The sequence below is a fragment of the Dasypus novemcinctus genome, chromosome 4 (assembly GCF_030445035.2).
Source record: "Dasypus novemcinctus isolate mDasNov1 chromosome 4, mDasNov1.1.hap2, whole genome shotgun sequence".
Taxonomy (NCBI): domain Eukaryota; kingdom Metazoa; phylum Chordata; class Mammalia; order Cingulata; family Dasypodidae; genus Dasypus; species Dasypus novemcinctus.
Window position 1 is genome coordinate 44,069,535 of NC_080676.1, and position 8,216 is coordinate 44,077,750.

Genomic DNA, 8,216 nt, shown 5'->3' on the forward strand with positions numbered 1-8,216 from the left:
TGGGAATAAAGATTTTGGGACTAAAGAGATCCAACACTCTCCATGTCCCTCTCTCCTAACCAGCACTGATTGTTGAGGAAGCAGTGGGGAGTGGAATTATATTCTACCCAGGAAAAATGAGAAGGCTGCCAGTGAAGTTGGGAGTTCCTTCTTTGAGAAAGTTTGAATTACAAGGCTCTTAGATGTCAGGCAGGAACCTATATCACATTGATTCAGTCTGTTTTGCACCAAAAACAGACTGACCAGGCAAGGAATTCCAAGGTTGCAAAAACATGCCATGTGGTGGCAGACCAAGGAAGTGCATGTGAGGAATTTAATAGTATATAAGTAACAGAGGATTTTTCTGGCCTTTAGAGCCTCCCTTCACAAGGCCATAGGAAGTGGGTTTGCAACCTATTATAGGGTCAGAACCCAGTTTTGAACAACTAATAGGGCAATCATAAAGACCCAGGTTGAATCAAGAATCAAAGAACAGTAGTAAACAGAGATTCCCGCCACTAAATCCCTAAGAAAGAAAGAGAAATTGACCATCTGAATAAACTCTTTATCCTAATCAGTTGCCTAGACATCCTCTTCAGGTGCTTGGACATCAGAAAAAAATTGAGCCAGACTAAGAAAATGGAAGACATGGCCCAAGAAAAGAAATATATCAAAACTCCAGAAGAGACATAGAATTTGAGAGAACTAATTAAAAAGATGCACATATGTTTCCAAAATTGATTAAACAAGTTGGAAAGCAACATGGCTAAAGAGATAAATGACATCAAGATGACAATGCACTAGCACAAGAGGAATTTGAAATCTTGAATAGAAAAGTAAAAGTACTCATGGAAATGAAACTCCCATGAAATTTAAAAAACACATTACAGGCATACAACAGCAGACTAAAATGATATAAGAAAGAATAAGTGATACTGAAGACAAAACAGATGAAATTGAAGAGAGAAAAGAAGAGACAGAAAATTGGGAATATTTACCAGGAGTTCAGGGAATTGAATGACAACATGAAATGTATCACAGGAGTTCCAGAAGGAGAAGAAAAGGGAAAAGGGTCAGAAAGAGTTTTTGAGGAAATAATAGCTAAAAATGTCCCAACTCTTATGAAAAAAATGAACTTACATGTCCAAGAACACAGATGCCCCAGTCAGAATAAGTCCAAATAGATCTACTGCAAAACAGATACTACTCAGAATGTCAAACGTCAAAGATAAAGAGAAAATTCTGAGAGCAGCAAGGGAGAAGCAAACCATCACAGCCAAGGGTTGCCCAGTAAGACATACTTCAGATTTCTTATCAGAAACCATGGAGGTGAGGACAGAGTATTTGATACAATTAGGATACTATATTAGTCAATTAGGGGTACTGATGCACAATACTAAAAATTGGTTGGTTTTTATAAAGGTTATTTATTCAGGGTAGGAGACTAAAGATAACAGGCCATAAAGCTTAAGTTCCTTCTCTCAGAAAAGTCTATTTTCACTTGGTGGAGCAAGATGACTGCCAAAAGCTGTGAGGGTTCAGGCTTCCTGGATTCCTCCTTCCAGGGTCTTGCTTCTCTTTGTGTTCAAGTTTCCTTTCTTCCTGGAATTTGCTTCTCTTTCCTCTGTGAGCTTACTTCCCAGGGCTCCAGCTTAAGACTTCAGCATCAAAATCCAACATCAAAACTCCAACATCAGAAAATCCTCAACTCTGTTCTTTGCCATGCCTTTTATCTGTGAGTCCCCCAACCACCAAGGGATGGGATTCAACTCCACAATCATAACTAAATCATGTCCAGGTACAAATCAGATTATAAACATAATCCAGTATCGGTTTTTGGAATTCATAACTATGTCAAACTGCTACAGATACTGCAAGAGAAAAACTTCCAGTGAAGAATTCTTTATCCAGCAAACTAATCCTTCAAATATGAAGGTGAGTATAAAATATTCACAAAAAGACAGAAACTAAGAGAGTTTGTAAAAAAGAATCCACCTTTGCAGGAAATATTAAAGAAAGCCTTAGAGTTTGAAAGAAAAAGACAGGAGAGACTTGGAGGAGAGTATAGGAGAAAGAATAGCCAAAAGAGTAAAAAGACAGATGAAAATAAGATATGACATATGAAAATCAAAGAATAAAATGGTAGAAGTAAATAATGCATTTATAGTAATGTCATTGAATGTATATGGAAACTCCCCAATCAAAACATAACAGGCTGATAGAATGGATAAAAAAAAATATGAGCCATCCATATGCCATTTACAAGAGACTCAGCTTAGACCCAGGAATACAAACCACCTGAAAGTGAAAGCCTGGAAAAAGAAACTCCACTCAAATAGTAGCCAAAAAGAGCAGGGGTAGCTATACTAATATTGGACAAAACAGACTTTAAATGCAAAATAGTTATAAGAGGTACTGAAGGCCTTTATGTATTAATAAAAGGGACAAACTCCAGGAAAATGTAACAATAGTAAATTTCTAGGAACCTAACCAGGGTGCTCCAAAGTACAAGACAAGAAAGAGGTAAATTCACAAATGTATACAGGCTGTACAATACAGTCCTAAATAAACATTGGGTCAAAGAAGAAATTGCTAGTGAAATCAGTAAATATATTGAGATAAAGGAAAATGAGAACATAACATACTAAAGCATATGGGATACAGTGAAGGCAGTCTTGAGAGAAAAATTTATGACCCTAAACACCTATATTTAAAAATAAGAAAGAGCTAAAATCAAAGATCTAAATGAATCAAAGATCTAACTGGAAGAAACAATAATAAGAACAGCAAACTACTCCCAAAGCAAGCAGAAGGAAAGAAATAATAAAGATGAGAGCAAAAAGAAATGAAATTGAGAACAACAATAACAGAGAAAATCAACAAAACCAAAAGCTTCCTTTTTGAGGTTAATATAAAATTGATAAACTCATAGCTAGTCTAATAAAAGAAAAAAAGACAGAAGAAGCAAATAAATACAAATCAGATGAAAGGGGGGAGTGAAGTCTGAACCACAGAAGTTAAAAGGATCATAAGAGGATATTATGAGAAACTATATGCTAACTAACAGTCGACCTAGATGAAATGGACAAATTCCTAGAAATACACAATCAACCTATACTGTTGCTATGGAAATACAAGAACTTAAGAAACCAATCACATTTAAAGAGATTGAATACATCATCAAAAATCTCCCAACAAAGAAAAGTCCAGAATCAGATGGTTTCACAAGTGAATTCTACCAGGCATTTCAAAAAGAACTAATGCCATTCCTGTTTAAACTCTTCCAAAAAATTGAAGAGGAGAGAAAATTATCCAACAAATTTTATGAAGCCAATATCACCCTAATAACAAAGCCAGATAAAGTACAAGAAAAGAAAACTACAGAACAATCTCTCTAGTGAACATGAAGCAAAAATTCTCAACAAAATACCTTTATTTTGAATCCAACAGCATATCAAAAGACTTATACATCATTACCAAGTGGGATTTATTCCAGATATGCAAGGCTGGTACAACATAAAAAAATCAATCAATGTAATTGCCACATTAACAAATTGAAGGGGGAAAAAATCACATGATCCCCTAATCCACGCAGAAAAAGCATTTGACAAATTCAGCATCCTTTCTTGATAAAAACACTTTGAAAGATAGGAATAGAAGGACAATTCCTCAATATGATAAAAGGATTTTATGGAAAACCACAGCCAACATCATACTTAATGGGGAAAGTTTGAAAATTTTCCCTCTAAGATTGGAAACAAGACAAGGATGCCCGTTGTCACCATTGGTATTCAACATTGTACTAGAGGTCTAGCTGGAATAATTATACAAGAAAAAAATTAAAGGCATCCAAATAGGAAAAGAGAAAGTAAGACTCTCACTATTTGGAGATAACATGATCCTTTATTTAGAAAATCCTAAAGTGTCTTCAACAAATCTCTTGAGCAAATAAATGAATTCCACAATGTGGCAGAATCCAAGCTCAACATGCAAAAATTAGTAATGTTTTGTAAACTAGTATTGAACAATATATGGAGGAAATTGGGGGGAAATTCCATTTATAATAGCAACAAAAAGACTCAAATACCTAGAATTCAATTTAACCTAATAACTACAGGACCTATAGGCAGAAAACTACAAAACAATGCTAAAAGAAATCAATGAAGATCTATACAAATGGAAAGACATTCTGTGTTCATGGATTGGAAGACTAAATATCATGAAGATGTCAATCCTGCCTGTAGCAGTTTGATATTATTGACGAATTCCAAAATGAAACATTGGATGATATTTATAAAGTGATTTTATCCTCTGGGCATATTAGATTATATTGGATTCATAGGTTTACTTGATTAAGTAATTATGTAAACCTCTTATGCAGTACTGCATTGAGTCCCCACTCTTTGGTGGGTGGGGGCTCACAGATAAAAGGCATGGCAAAGGACAGAGTTGAGGGTTTTTGATGTTGGAGTTTTGATGTTGGAGTTTAATGCTGAAGCCTTAAGCTGGACCCCTGGGATATAAGCTCACAGAAGAAAGAGAAGTAAAACCCAGGAAAGAGGAACACTGAGCCCAGGAAGAAGCAAGCCCTGGGAAGAGAGGAACCCTCAACCCAGATAGAAGCAAGACACTGGAAGGGAAGAATCATGAACCCAGAGAGAAGCAAAACCCTGGAAGGGAGGAATCCAGGAAGTCTGAATCCTCTCAGACGTCAGCAGCCATCTTGCTCCAACACATGAAAGTAGACTCTGGTGAGGGAAGTAACTTATGCTTTATGGCTTGGTATCTGTAAGTTTGTACCCCAAATAAATACACTTTATAAAAACCAACCAATTTCTGGTATTTTGCAGCAGCACCCTTTTGGCTGACTAATACACTACCCAAACTGATCTACAGTTTCAATGCAATACCAATCAAAATTCCAAAAGCCTATTGTACAGAAATAGAATAGGCAATTATCAGATTCATTTAGAATGAATTGCCAAAAGCATTCTAAAAAAGAACAACAATATTGGAGGAATCAGGGCCTGACCTTGAAACATAATACAAAGCTACAGTAGTCAAAACAGCATGGTACTGGTATAAAGATAGATGCATTGATCACTAGGATAGAATTGAGAGTCCAGAAATAAACCCTTACCTCTATAGCTAACTGGTTTTTGACAAACCTATGAAGTCCATGTTAATGGAACAAAACAGTTTTTTCAACAAGTTATGCTGGGAGAGCTGGATATCTATAACCAAAAGAATGAAAGAGGATCCCTATCTTGTATCCCTATACAAGAATCAACTCAAAATGTATCAAAGACCTAAATATAAAATCCAGGATCATAAAACTACTAGAAGAAAATGTAGGGAAACATCTTAAAGACCTTGTGGTAGGTGGTAGTTTATTAGACCTTACACCCAAAGCAGAGCAAAAAAGAAAAAATAGATAAATGGGACTCCTCAAAATTAAACCCCTTTGCAACTCACAGGTGTTTGTCAAAAGGATGAAAAGTCAGCCAACTCAACAGGAGAAAATATTTGGAAATCACTATCTGATAAGATTTTAATACCCATGATACATAAAGAGATGTTACAACTCAACCATAAAAAGACAAATGACCCAATTAAAAATGGGCAAAAGACTTCAATACGCATTTGTCTAATAAGAAATACAAATGGCAAAACAACATATGAAAAAATGTTCAATATCACTAATGGCTAGGGAAGTGCAAATCAAAACTATGATGAGATATTATTTCACACCTATCAGAATGGCCACTATTAAAAAGACAGAGAACTACAAGTACTTGAGAGGATGTGGAGAGATAGGAACACTTATTCACTGTTGGTGAGAATGCAGAATGGTACAGCCACTGTGAAGGCTGGTATGGCAGTTCCTAAAGAAGTTGAATGTAGATTTGCCATGTGAACCTGCAATACCACTATTGGGTATAAACCCAGAAGAACTTGAGAGCTGTGACACAAACAGACATTTGCACACTGATGTTCATAGTGGCATTACTCTCAATTGCCAAAAGTTGGAAACCACACAGGGGCCATCAACCAATGAATAGATAACCACCTGTGGTGTATTCACACAATGAATTATTATTCAGCTGTTTAAGAAAATGAAGTCATAAAGCATATGACAACCTGGATGAACCTGCAGGACAGTATGATGAATGAAGTAAGCCAGACACAAAAGAACAAATACTGTATAATTGTACTACTATGAACGAAAAATATTGAGTAACATGTTGTATGATTCCATTTATATAAAATGCAAATTAAATCAATTTAAAAAGTGTAATTAGATTAGTAGTTATGTAGGGCTGGGGAAGCATCCTAAGGAGTGTCAAGTTTTATTTTTGGAGTAATGAAATGGTTCTAAAATCTTTTGTGGTGATGAATGCACAATATTTTGATTATACACATTTCCATATATTATACATTTTGGATATATTGTATGGTATGTTAATACATCTCAATAAAACTGTTTAGTAAGTAATTAATTGTGAAAGAATAGCCAGAAGTAGCCGCTATGTACAGCAGGGGAAAAATAGAAAGATTGAGGGGTGAAGAAGTTTCTTGTTTTTTTTTTAATTATTATGAAATAATGATAATACTGTAATAATGATTGAAGTGATGAATGCAGATCTATGTGATAATGTAAGATACGCTTGATGGTTCACTTTGGATGAATTGTATGCTTTATTAATATGTACCAATAAAATGGATTTGTTTAAAAAAAAAAAAGAAGCTCAGAACTCAGAGAAGCTAGAAAAAGTGTGATAACCACCAAGAGCCCTTCATGCAGCAGGAAGGGCTTTTTAACCTGCTCTCTTGTTGACTGAAAGCTGCAACTTTTAACACTATATCCCATATCCCATACTCTCCCCTGCCAAAGCTTCTCGAGGGGAGGGTGAGTTTGTATTGAGGGGGTTTGGCCATGGGAGAGAGTAGAGACTTGGGTGGTGCTGGAGTTACCCAAGAAGATGGCTTTACCTTGTAAAGGTCAAATAAAGTCACCACCTCACTTGCTTGCTCTTAAAGTTCATTGATGAGACAGAATACAGCATATTGTGGGGGTGAAGATCAAGGGCTCTGGATCAAACTACATCAGTAATCTAGGTACTATCTTTATTAGATGAGTAGCCTTGTGCTATTTACTTAACCATCCATTGAGTTTGTTACTTCATTTTAAAAATGGTGATGATAATGAGAGGACATTGAATGTAATCATGTTGGGGAGAAGTGCATATGAAGTTGGTACAGGTTACACAACTAGACAAAACCACAGTCATAATTTCAGTACTCGATAGAACAAGTAGTTGAAAAATTCACAAAGATATACAAGACCTGAATAACACTATCAACCAAAATGACCTGACGGCTTTCATACACACTGCCCTACAGCAGCCACTACACAACTAGACTCTCCACCAGCTGATTCGAAGGCGAAGTTATCAGAAGTGTATTTTGTTTCTAATCTCTAATTTGATAAAAAGTAAAATTTATAAACTTGCAGATAACAAGAGTGACTGGTTTCCTGATATATATATCACTCATCTCACATTTTCCCCCTTTTGATTGATCCATCCTACTTACATCAAAGACAGGTGAATTTTCAAAAGTATTTCTATTTGTGTTCTTCTTTGATGGTAATTTTGTGGTGATGAAGGTGGGACTTCTTGCCTGGCATTTTACTTAACTCTCACTCAACTGCTTTGTCCTCAGGAACCATCCATCCCCTGTTTCTTATATCAGTGTAGCGTTGTTGGATGTGACAACAGTAAAGGACATAGAGGATTGTTTCCCCTATATACACCAATAGGCCTTTTAGCATGAAATGAGAATAATGGGACAAAGCAGATCCTGTTCACATGGATATTCCAAATAAAAAGTCAGGGAGGGTAGCTTGAGTCAGTGCAACAAAATGAAGAAATTATAGTGGGATGGGTGAATCATTTCCTGACTCACCTGGGTTTATACTTGCTAATGCCCTCCTCCTGAGAGATGTGTATGTGCAAGGCAAATAGGAGGTAAGTTGGTGTTTTTTTTTTTTTATCATCAAAGCACTCCCCATGTCAGTTCAAGAAATTGTAAATGAAGAAATGTCCTGGGAGTTTTTGGAATTAGGGTCCTATTATTTTCGATTTAAAAGAATCAGAGCACGGACAGCACTAATTACTTCTCAGGTGAAACAGAGAGGGCCTGAAAGAGATCATTTCGCACATTAGGAAAAGAAG